Here is a 12,964-nt window from a genome sequence, read left to right as displayed (position 1 = left end):
AAATCATGTGGCTGCAACATGCGGCATCCATTCTGACACTCCCCTCAGCCAATCAGGGGCATCAGGGTTGCTTGCATCACTGGCCATTCAACCAGTCATGGCCGCAGGGAGGCGGGACTCGGGGAGACATTTAGTTTGACATTGTAAATAAGCAGGGAACAGTTGTCAGAGAGCAGCCAGTGGTTCCTTTCTTCTCCGTACAGCCATGAGAAACGCAAGATCAGCCGGAGGACACGGAATGCAGAGGCAAGCTACCACCACCACTTCCTCAATCAGTCCATGACTCGCTTTGTTAGAACTTTCTTTGTCTTTTGTCTGGTTCTTCTTTCTCTCTCTTCCTCTTTTCTTTCCCTGACCCCTATCCTGCAGCTCAAGGTAACTTAAAACAGGAAGTTGGCTGTCGGTGAAAGGGGGTTGGGTGTAGGAAGGAGGGGGTAGGGCGGGGGAAGTGTCAGAGCCGACGAGCGGTTGGCTCGGCCAATAGTGCAGGAGGGCTCTCTACTTTCATTCGGGAAAGGCTGAGAGCGGGGCAGGAGCCTGGCCAGGGTCTGAGTATCATGTAGCAGGCTAGATTGATTACTTTTGAATGTTAAAAGGAAAGGAGGCAAGGAGGAGATTTGTCTGGGAGTCGAGTGCTGCTGTACCGCTGCCACTTTGATCTCTTTCGGCTATCTTTTTTTTCTTTTTGTCCTTCACTGTGCTGAGGCAGGGGTCAACTGAAAGACAAAGGTGTGGGTCGCTGGCTGGAGAAAGAGATGGAACAAGTGATAAGGAGAGGGTGAGAGAGCGGGAGGGAGATGCTCGGGGTGGGGGGGGGGTTGGTCAGAGGAGAAACAGGAGAGAGGGGTGTGTGTTTAGGAAAGGGGGGTGGGAGGGGGGCCGGAGGAGAATGAGTTGAGGGGGAGGGGTAGAAGAAGGTGGGGGTAGTGAACGCTCTTCTCTGTCTGTTGGGCAGGCTGTAAGGTTTTTAAAGGCGGAGGATGGGCGGACTGTGTTTTGTCTGTTCCTGGGACCGGCGCCTGAGGAAGTGAAGTGCTACAGAGATTTTCTGTGTTAGCCAGCCCCCCCTCCTCTTGCCTCTCAACGAGACTTCTACAGTACAGAGTAGAGAGTACAGCCTCTCTCTCTCCCTTTCCTGCTCTCCTTCAGCCAACTACACAGAATGATGGGCACACGGTAAGTGTGACCAACCACACACACACTAGACCTGTCTGTGTTGTAGATCGCTGCTGGATTCCTCTACTCGTGTGCTTTCTCTTCTCATCTTTCTCTCGCTCTTTCGCTTTCTCTCGCTCTTTCTCTTTCGCTCTGTTTCTTCTCTGTCTCTCTGCAGAGATGGGATGCGCTCTCTGCCCTCACTACTCCTCTTCTCTGTCGTCCTCTACTTTTCTCCTTGGGAGAAATCTGAATGTGTGTGTGTCATTTTTAAAAAAAAAACTATTTTTGCAACTAACAGCAGTCACCCTCATGTCCTTCAATTGGCACTCCAGGACAGGATCTGTGGTGTTGACATCTTTAGTTTGCATTTTGCAGAATGTCACTGCTTGAGTCATGTTAATGTTTTTCTATGAAAACTACAATGTAGGCTGTTAATATGGATGACAAGTTCTATTGAATTAGACTGGTTGTTCTGTTGACCAGCACTGGTTGGTGTTTGTTTGCGACCCTGCTTCTGCTGTGTTTTGACTTTGGACTTTTAAGCAGGACGTTAGCAGCTGTTAGTTTGTCTCTCTGGGCGGTGTTGGTTATTGACTCTCTGTAGCGCTGTGGTTGGACTGCACAGCGCTGTGCTCGCAGACAGACAGACTTCAAAGTCATTCAGGATGGTCACGATTGTACTGCTGTGACTGCGGTCCATGGCCCGTCCCAAAGCCTGGTCCTTGGAGTGTTGTTTACACTCGCCTGACAGTGATGCAGAGGGCAAGATGGCGCTGAGCTCGCTACAGCATGTTTAGGGGACGAATTTGAGACCTTGTAGTTGGGTTGTGTCGGGGCCGCTGCAATGACGATGGCAATTGACAGCTTTAGGGACAGACCACAGGTTTTTGATGTGTGATCTCTGCATCTAAAATCTATATATCATCTCTAGCTCTGTTCTGCCTCCCCTTCTCCCTAATTGAAAGTTTCCATCGGTGCCACCTTTCTCTCTCTCTGACAGAAAGTTCCGTTGGGGAGAGGGATGACTAAAAATAACTCCAGTGACCACACAGCTATTGTGTGCCTTATTCCTTTGCCCTTGCAGGCAGCCTTGTTTTGAGTGTGTAAGTCACGGTGTGTGTTGTCAACACATGAGCCAAACTACCAGATAAAGTTTGGTGGTGTTCTGTTATTGAGGCTGATATGCAGCTAGCGGCTGGGCCTAGTGTTGGATGAAGCTGTCACAGGAATGTGCGACTGGCTCCTGCAGTCTTTTAGTCAGCATAGAGAAGGAGACCGGGAGAGAGAGAGAGAGAGGATGAAAGGACAGTGAGGGACGAGGGACAGAGGAATAAGGGACTTTGCTAACAGAGATGTCTTTGTGCTCAAAGGAAGACCCCCCCTCGGGAAGAAGTGAAGAAAAATAGAAACCATTGTGTTGTGTGTGCAAGTGCTGCAGTGAAAGTTGAAAAACCTGTCCTCTCTTTCCCCTCTCACTCTCGCTCTCTTCCCTCCCTCCCGCTCACTCTCTTCCCTCCCTCCCACTCTCTCTCTTCCCTCCCTCCCTCCCACTCTCTCTCTTCCCTCCTCCCTCTCTGGTTTCTCTCTCTCCTCTGTTGAATGACCTTGGGAGATCAGAGCTGAGCGAGTGCTTCCTATAGCTGGTTTGAAGCAGAACCAAGGGCAACGTTAACAGGGCCAGGTGGACAGACTGCTTTGACACGGGTCAGGGCAAGCACAAATTTCAAGTACAAAATCGACCATCGACGGATCAAACATATGCATGCAATTCTAGCTGTGTATTCTGGGGTAATCTGTAATTCACTGACTGGCTGAGAATGTGAACCGTCTCCTTGTTTTTGTTGTGCTTGAGTAGATTGTTTACCCAGCACATTGCAACACTGCCAATTTCTGTTCCCTATTTTTTTTTTTTTGGGGGGGGGGGGAGATTTTCATATTGTTTCTGTACCATACCAGGTATACATACGGTATTACTGAATGTGCATACAAGGAGCGCTATTTCTATAAAATAAAATAAAACTATTTAGATTATTTTTTATAAAAGTGTTGACGCACAAAACAATTTAGACACCAGGGAAGTTGATCCAGGAGGGAATTGAATGTCTCTGCTGTGACCAAGAAGCTTGGTCTTGATATCTAGCCACTTAGCTAACAAGTTAGCAAACCAAATGCATAGCTGGAGTCCTGAGCTGGATATAATTATTTGACACGTTAGATTTCTTATAGTTCTGCTTAACTTAAGTTCTAAGCAGTGGCATAATAGCACACAAGCCTGCAAGCCCCTGGGAGGTGGCATTTTGTCGTTATATGGTATAAACAGTAAATTACCCCCACGCTATTGGGTTTTTACTTCTGCCCCGAATGAATATATCTAGTTGTTTTGAGTTTGGTATGCCGCTGCCGCTATGCCCATAATAGGCCCCCTAGGATTCAACAATGATTGTTTTTTTCTTTTCAGTTTGTCTTCACTCAGTTCCAATGTTTCCCATTGCTTTATTTAGAGATGTTCATGTTCACGCTTGTCCTACACTGGTTTCTCCCCATACTGATTTTAATTTGAGTAGAACTGGATAGAGCAGCTATACTGAGCTTCCAATGTCAATTCATAACGGGAAAATAAAAAAAGCATGACATTTTGTGTTTTTTCAGGATTTAAATTCTGACTAAGTACCTGTTTTGGATCAATTACGCCCTAAAAAACACAGAATTTGACTTCGGCTTGTCACGATACCACCATTTTACAAACGATACCAGGCCAAGTATCACGATACCAAGTTGTATCGCGATATCACGGTGGGGGAAAAAACTGTGACCTAGCGTCCTGTTTGACCCGTCCCCCGGATACTTGTTCTCTAAAAATCTGTCACTGCAATTCACACATTGAATTTAACTGTTCACTGTTTAATAGAATACGGCATAGAATGGCTGATTTGCTCATATTTGCAAAGACCTACCTGTGATTTGGCTTGAGGAATGGAAGGGAGGAATATACATCAGTGGGAGGCTGCTGAAGGGAGGATGGCTCATAAGAATGACGCAAATGAAATGGCATGATACCATTCCACTCATTCCATAACAGCCATTACCACGAGCCAGTCCTCCCAAATTAAGGTGCCACCAACCTGTGATATACATGCGTAATGATCGGCATGTCATAGTCAGTAAGAGGAAAACACTGCATGGAACCTTCTTTACTTTCCAGTTAACACACACACTCTCCCTTCCTCACACACTTGCTCCCTCCCTCACCCTCATAAACACACACACCGCTCTCGCTCTCCCACAACACACTGCTCCCAACTTTTAAAACGTTAGGCACCAGACAGAATTTAAGGAGCACCAGAAATAAATGGTCTCTATGAATCCTACTTGTGCCAATAACATTTGCCTAAACGAACTGTGAAGTTACCATGTCTTTAGCTAGTTAGGTAACATGATTGACAAACGTTGTCTTATCAAACCAATAAGTAGTGACCCGAGATTAGTTTAAAATGGCCCGTAACATGGTTTGTAAAATTATATAAAATGCGCTCCACTAGAAAATAAAAAAAGGCATATCCGGTAATATGGGTCATAGGTTAACCGTTTAGGCTAGAGACAAAACCTCCGGTAATATCAAATCCCCGAGCTGACAAGGTACAAATCTGTCGTTCTGCCCCTGAACAGGCAGTTAACCCACTGTTCCTAGGCCGTCATTGAAAATAAGAATTTGTTCTTAACTGACTTGCCTAGTTAAATAAAGGTAAAAAAAACAAAAAACAAATATGGGTCATTTTTTTAACCGTTTAGGCTAGAGGTCGACCGATTTATGATTTTTCAGCGCCGATACCGATTATTGGGGGACCAAAAAAGCCGATACCAATTAATCAATCGTTTTTATTATTATTTATTTGTATTTATTTGTAATAAAATAAGTGTTCATTCAGTATTGTTATAATTATCATTAACTTAATATAATACGTCAATAAAATCAATTTAGCCTCAAATAAATAATGAAACATGTTCAATTTGGTTTAAATAATGCAAAAACAAAGTGTTGGAGAAGAAAGTAAAAGTGCAATATGTGCCATGTAAGAAAGCTAACGTTTAAGGTCCTTGCTCAGAACATGAGAACATATAAAAGCTGGTGGTTCTTTTTAACATGAGTCTTCAATATTCCCAGGTAAGAGGTTTTAGGTTGTAGTTATTATAGGAATTATAGGACTATTTCTCTCTATACCATTTGTATTTCATTAACCTTTGACTATTGGATGTTCTTATAGGCACTTTAGTATTGCCAGTGTAACAGTATAGCTTCCGTCCCTCTCCTCGCTCCTCCCTGGGCTCGAACCAGGAACACAACGACAACAGCCACCCTCGAAGCAGCGTTACCCATGCAGAGCAAGTGGAACAACCACTCCAAGTCTCAGAGTGAGTGACGTTTGAAACGCTATTAGCGCGCACCCCGCTAACTAGCTAGCCATTTCACATCGGTTACACCAGCCTAATCTCGGGAGTTGATAGGCATTAAGTCATAAACAGTGCAATGCTTGACACACAGCGAAGAGCTGCTGGCAAAACGCACGAAAGTGCTGTTTGAATGAATGCTTACGAGCCTGCTGCTGCCTACCACCGCTCAGTCAGTCTGCTCTATCAAATCATAGACTTAGTTATAACATAATAACACACAGAAATACGAGCCTTAGGTCATTAATATGGTTGAATCCGGAAACTATCATCTCAAAAAACAAGACGTTTATTCTTTCAGTGAAATACGGAACCGTTCCGTATTTTGTCTAAGGGGTGGCATCCATTAGTCTAAATATTCCTGTTACATTGCACAACCTTCAATGTTATGTCATAATTACGTAAAATTCTGGCAAATTAGGCGGCCCAAACTGTTGCATATACACCAATTCTGCGTGCAATGAATGCAAGAGAAGTGACACAATTTCACCTGGTTAATATTTCCTGCTAACCTGGATTTCTTTTAGCTAAATATGCAGGTTTAAAAATATATACTTCTGTGTATTGATTTTAAGAAAGGCATTGATGTTCATGGTTAAGTACACATTGGAGTAACAATACGCACCGCATCGATTATATGCAACGCAGGACACGCTAGATAACTACACATGGTTGATGATATTACTAGGTTAACTAGTGATTATGATTGATTGATGATTTTTTTTTATAAGATAAGTTTAATGCTAGCTAGCAACTTACCTTGGCTTACTGCATTCGCCTAACAGGCAGTCTCCTTGTGGAGTGCAATGAGAGACACGTGGTTAGAGCGTTGGACTAGTTAACTGTAAGGTTGCAAGATTGATTCCCCCGAGCTGACAAGGTGAAAATCTGTCATTCTGCCACTGAACAAGGCAGTTAACCCACCGTTCCTAGGCCGTCATTGAAAATAAGAATGTGTTCTTAACTGACTTGCCTAGTTAAATAAAGATTAAATAAAGGTGTAAAAAAAGATATATCTAAATTTTTTTTTTTTAAAACGGCGTTCAAAAATACTGATTTCCGATTGTTATGAAAACTTGAAATCGGCCCTGATTAATCGGTCGACCTCTAGTTTAGGCTAGAGACAAGACCTCCTGTAATATGGGTCATTTTTTAACCGTTTAGGCTAGAAACAAGACCTCCGGTAATATGGGTAATGTTTTAACCGTTTAGGCTAGAGACACGACCTCCGGTAATATGGGCCATTTTTTAACCGTTTAGGCTAGAAACAAGACCTCCGGTAATATGGGCCATTTTTAAAAACTGTTTAGGCTAGAGACAAGACCTCCTGTAATATGGGTCATTTTTTAACTGTTTAGGCTAGAGACAAGACCTCCGGTAATATGGGTAATGTTTTAACCGTTTAGGCTAGAGACACGACCTCCGGTAATATGGGCCATTTTTTAACCGTTTAGGCTAGAGACAAGACCTCCGGTAATATGGGCCATTTTTTAACTGTTTAGGCTAGAGACAAGACCTCCGGTAATATGGGTCATTTTTTAACTGTTTAGGCTAGAGACAAGACCTCCGGTAATATGGGCCATTTTTTAACCGTTTAGGCTAGAAACAAGACCTCCGGTAATATGGGCCATTTTTTTAACTGTTTAGGCTAGAGACAAGACCTCCGGTAATATGGGTCATTTTTTAACTGTTTAGGCTAGAGACAAGACCTCCGGTAATATGGGCCATTTTTTAACTGTTTAGGCTAGAGACAAGACCTCCGGTAATATGGGTCATTTTTTAACTGTTTAGGCTAGAGACAAGACCTCCGGTAATATGGGCCATTTTTTAACCGTTTAGGCTAGAAACAAGACCTCCGGTAATATGGGCCATTTTTTAAAACTGTTTAGGCTAGAGACAAGACCTCCGATAATATGGGCCATTTTTTAACTGTTTAGGCTAGAGACAAGACCTCCGGTAATATGGGCCATTTTTTAACCGTTTAGGCTAGAAACAAGACCTCCGGTAATATGGGCCATTTTTTAAAACTGTTTAGGCTAGAGACAAGACCTCCGGTAATATGGGTCATTTTTTAACTGTTTAGGCTAGAGACAAGACCTCCGGTAATATGGGCCATTTTTTAACTGTTTAGGCTAGAGACAAGACCTCCGGTAATATGGGCCATTTTTTAACTGTTTAGGCTAGAGTCAAGACCTCCGGTAATATGGGCCATTTTTTAACTGTTTAGGCTAGAGAAAATACTTTTTCTTTCCATTTTCTCCCTCTGACGTTCTTAGGCTGCATGACAGTGAACTTGCAAATTCTACTCAGACTGGTCTGTGCTTGATGGAATTATACAATGTATCAACATTGCTTTCTTTGTGCGCTGCTCCAATGTAATAAATGTACAAATCTAACAGTAGACTCATGAGGGTCTGCATCCCGCTCGCCATCACAGCTAAACGATTTATTAAGAAAACCGATGAAGGAATAGACGTGAAGAGCGGACAGAGAGAAGCATTTGATTGAGAGCAGGTAGAGGGGGGGCAGGTAGCTTAGTGGTTAAGAGCACTGGGCCAGTAACCGAAAGGTCGCTGGTTCGAATTCTTGACCTGACTAGATTAAAAATCTGTCAATGTGCCCTTGAGCAAGGCACTTAACCCCAATTGCTGTAAAAATAAAAAATAATAATAATTACATCTGCCACACATGATATGCGCATGAAAGTGAAGTGGATATTATTGAACCTGCGCATACAAGAGACTAGTGGCTGTTGCTTAAATTCACCTGAATTTATAAACAAAACTGACTGGCGCCAGCAGGTTCTTTAGATCTATAGGGCAATAAAAGTCAATAGTATCATATGAAACGATACTACAGTATTCTAAAATGTTGGTATCATAATTGGCATGATGTTCTGGCACCATGATATTATCGTGGTACCTGCATATCATTTCTCTCCCAAAAGGCTGATTTCGTGATTGGGCCTGTTTTTCTGCTAAAAAGAATCTTACAGGGCTTGCTTTTAGCGACTTTCCTTGAGTTGACCTTTTTGCATTGTTGCAAATTTCAAAGCAGTCATGCTTCTACAAAGTGACCCCCACTAAGGACATTGCATGCAGCTTGTGCAATATGTACCCTCTTACTTTTTTGCACTGTAGGCCTATCATACATAATTTACTGATAGCCTAGCTAGCTTATATAGCCTAGCCATATCCTTTGGTTGAATAACTGCAGTCATCCAGAGTATTCTGGTTTTCATCAAAGTTAGTTAGTGCAGACTCTCGTAGGGGAGTCACAAGTCTGGATTAATGAGTTAGCCAGAACTTCTTCCGCCAACATCTTGTAACCAGTACCATGGCTAGAGGCCTAAATCCTTAGGCTATTCTTTAACCTGCTTCAGTCCAGGTCATCTCAGAGGGCAGTTGTTCCTCTGACTGCCTCCAGGTTTTCTCCTCCTCCTCCTCCTCGGCCCATTAACTGTCATACTCTGCTCTCCTCAGTCCGCACTACTGTGACCTCCATTCAGATCCACCAGCCAGGTCATTAAGGAAGCTATTAACTTACTGCTCAGAATTAGTGTTTCACTCACTCATTTTCTGTCCATCAGCAATGCTTTTACTAGAGCAGTGAACACCTCTCTATTGAGAGTGTATTTCCGTTAGCTAGCTAGCTACTTTCAGTACAGGACTCCAATCTGCAAACTCACCCTCTCTTTTGTGCCTTTGGCTTCCACCTTGGGGATTCTGAAAGGACAGTACAGTTTCAAGCAATATGGTAGTACTTAGTGACTAGTGCTTTTTGAGACCGGTTTGGTTTAGATTACTACAAAATGTTGATTCTTTTTTTAAACATTCAATGCGCTATGCATTATGTGGGTTGAATGATGTAACACAGAATAAAACAATTAATAAAAGTCCCATGATGGTAGTGACTACCCATTACTACTTATTAACCATCAATTATTCACATTACTTTAATAAAATATTTCAGTTGGGTATATTACTTAATTTGTTTTTGATGATTTCATTATTTAATTCCAAGACATCTATCTCTATATAGATTCTGCTTATGCTGTCTGACGATCACTATTAGTTCTTCAAAGTAAATAAGTCTTCTTGGGTATGACGCTACAAGCTTGGCGCACCTGTATTTGGAGAGTTTCTCCCATTCATCTCTCCAGAGCCTCTCAAGCTCTGTCAGGTTGGATGGGGAGCGCTGCTGCACAGCTATTTTCAGGTCTCTCCAGAGATGATCAATCGGGTTCAAGTCCGGGCTCTGGCTGGTCCACTCAAGGACATTCAGAGACTTGTCCCGAAGCCACTCCTGCGTTGTCTTGGCTGTGTGCTTAGGGTCATTGTCCTGTTGGAAGGTGAACCTTGGCCCCAGTCTGAGGTCCTGAGCACTCTGGAGCAGGTTTTCATCAAGGTTCTCTCTCTACTTTGCTCCGTTCATCTTTCCCCTGATCCTGACTAGTCTCCCAGTCCCTGCCGCTGAAAAATATCCCCACAGCATGATGCTGCCACCACCATGCTTCACCGTAGGGATGGTGCCAGGTTTCCTCCAGACGTGTGACGCTTGGCATTGAGGCCAAAGAGTTCAATCTTGCTTTGAGTTTTTAGGTGCCTTTTGGCAAACTCCAAGCAGGCTGTCGTGCCTTTTTTTACTGAGTGGCAGCTTCCGTCTGGCCACTCTATTATAAAAGGCCTGATTGGTGGAGTGCTGCAGAGTTGGTTGTCCTTCTGGAAGTTTCTCCCATCTCCACAGAAGAACTCTGGAGCTCTGTCAGAGTGGCCATCGGGTCCTTGGTCATGACTTGGTTTTTGATCTGACGTGCGCACTGTCAACTGTGGGACCTTCTGTAGACAGGTTGTGTGCCTTTCCAAATCATGTCCAATCAATTGAATTTACCACAGGTGGACTCCAATCAAGTTGTAGAAGCATCTCAAGGATGATCAATGGAAACAGGATGCACCCGACCTCAATTTCAACTCTCATAGCCAAGAGTCTGAATCCTTATGTAAATACATTTATAAAAAAAAAAAAAAAAGAGTACACATTTGCAAACATTTCTAAAAAACAGTTTTTGCTTTGTCATTATTGTGTGTAGATTGAGGTGCAAAAATGATTTGATACATTTTAGATTAAGGCTGTGATGTAACAAAATGTGGAAAAAGTCAAGGGGACTGAATACTTTCCGAATGCACTGTATGTAGGAGGCGTACAATGGATTATAGTATTTTTCTGCGCTCAACTATGTTGAAAATTGGCCTATTGGAAACCACAACGCCCAACTACATCGCACAGTTCAGGCGTGATCTAATTTATCTCTAGAGAAATTGTACAATGTGCGCATTGAGCTCATTAAAAAACATATGGAATGGAATTCAATTGAACCGATGTCAGTCAAATTATATCACCTCTAGTCAAGAGATTTGAGAGGACTAGATGGAAAGTTTCCACCATTTTCCTTGCACCTATCCAGTTCTTTCCGATGTAGTGCTAGTTCAGTCCACAAGTGCCCAGGTAAGGGAATGTCATTGACAGTTTGGACCTGAACCCTGAAGCTGTTGTGAGCGTGTTGGTGGCCGACCTGCCAGGGGCGAGCAGCAGAGAGGCTGGGGCTGGCAGGAAACAATGCTGCTGATTCAGCAGATCCTGCTGCTTACTCCTGGTGAAAACCATTGACTTGAGAGAGGCGTTGGGATGGTCTGCCGACGAAGCACAGGCACATAGCGCAGGTCAGGAGAAACCCAACACTGCCCACTCACTCACTCACTCACTCACTCACACCACTGAAGGGCAACGGAACTGCAGAGAAGAAAACAGCACAGGGGAGCACCCCTCTAAAATGTGTAGTTTTGGCACACAATGCCACAAATTTCTCAAGTTTTGAGGGACGATGTAATTGGCATGCTGACTTGTAGGAATGTCCACCAGAGCTGTTGCCAGAGAATTTAATGTTTAGCCAACTCCAACATCGTTTTAGAGAATTAGGCAGTAAGTGCTCACCGTCCTCACAACCACAGACTACATGTAACCACGACAGACCACGACCTCCACATCCGGCTTCTTCACCTACGGGATCGTCTAAGACCAGTTATCTAGAAAGCTGATGAAACTGTTTCCACAACTTCCACAGTTAAGAATTTCTGCACAAACTTTCAAACTGTCTGAGGACGCTCATCTGCATGCTTTTAGCCAGGGTCTTGATCTGATTGCAGTTCGGCTTTGTAACCAACTTGAGTGTGCAAATAGTCACCTTTGATGGCCACTGACCTGCTGGAGAAATGTGCTCTTCATAGATGAATCCTGGTTTGAACTCTACCGGGCAGATGGCAGACAGCGTGTGTGGTGTCATGTGGGTGAGCGGTTTGCTGATGTCAACGTTGTGAACAGAGTGCCCCGTGGTGGGGTTTTGGTATGGTCAGGCATAAGCTACGGACAACAAACACAATTGCATTTTATCGATGGCAATTTTATTGCACAGAGATACCATGACGAGAGACTGAGGCCATTTGTTGTGCCATTCATTCGACACCATCACCTCATGTTTCAGCGCGATAATGCACGGCCCCATATCTGACTTCTTTATATGAACTGTAACTCACAAAAATCTTTGAAATTGTTGCATGTTTCCCTCTTTCACTCCCCCCTCCCCCCAGTTTGTGGGATTTTTGGTCTGCGGCGTTTATATTGAATGTCGTAGGGTCACTCAGAGAGCCGGATCATTTAGTCACATCTGAGAGAGCAAAGTCCCACTCCTGAGGTAGGTAGTTCAGTCAGCTGAGGTTGGGTGGGTGGGTGTAAGCGGAGACAGCTGGGGTGGTTAGGCTTTACTTATTTATCTCCTAGTTAATTGAAGTGTGTGCTTTTTTTAAACCCCCCCCCCCCCCCCCGCACACACACATACACACACACGCACACACACACACACACACACACACACACACACACACACACACACACACACACACACACCTCTACCTCTCCTGCTGCATCCATCACAAAACTCTGGGCCGCCTTGGAGCTGTAAAAAGAGACAAACAAAACAGTGTTCCTGGAAGGAGACGTGTCCTTATACTGTTATTTATTCAGGCAAAGTGTTTCTTTGCTTTGTCACTCAGACCAGAACAGGTTTCAGGTACAAGTAAAGGAACAGTCAACTAGACAAGGACATAGAGGGCATTCGGTTTGTCATCGTAGGCTTAGCCTGACTCCACCATAACATAAAAAATCCCATCACCGTTACTTTCATCTGTGCCCTCTGGAGTGCTGGGATTGTTTTGTAGGTGAAGAGGAAGCTGGTTAGGGATTTGCAACAGGACTTTAATCAACCTTGCAATTAAACTGGACACTGGGCAGCCCAACTCATCACAGC

General features: G+C 43.8%; 1 protein-coding gene across 10 annotated transcripts in view; it reads left to right on the top strand.

The window, feature by feature from the left end:
- The window catches only part of nfyc (nuclear transcription factor Y, gamma), a 44,305-nt gene that overhangs the window by 15,990 nt on the left and 15,351 nt on the right, over positions 1–12,964 (top strand). For 2 of the 10 annotated variants that reach the window (XM_036970634.1, XM_036970631.1), the window contains exon 1: positions 920–1,176. The exons of 6 other annotated variants lie outside the window; for them this stretch is intronic. The gene's annotated coding sequence lies outside the window, so the exon portion shown is untranslated. Of the gene's footprint in view, positions 1–116; positions 247–919; positions 1,177–12,964 lie in introns of those variants that run through there. 2 more of the 10 variants (XM_036970632.1, XM_036970635.1) reach the window with 2 other exon arrangements.

This window comes from Oncorhynchus mykiss, chromosome 32 (genome assembly GCF_013265735.2).
Source record: "Oncorhynchus mykiss isolate Arlee chromosome 32, USDA_OmykA_1.1, whole genome shotgun sequence".
Lineage (NCBI taxonomy): Eukaryota > Metazoa > Chordata > Actinopteri > Salmoniformes > Salmonidae > Oncorhynchus > Oncorhynchus mykiss.
The sequence above is the reverse complement of the archived record's forward strand: the minus strand, read 5'-3'. Positions and strand labels throughout refer to the sequence as shown.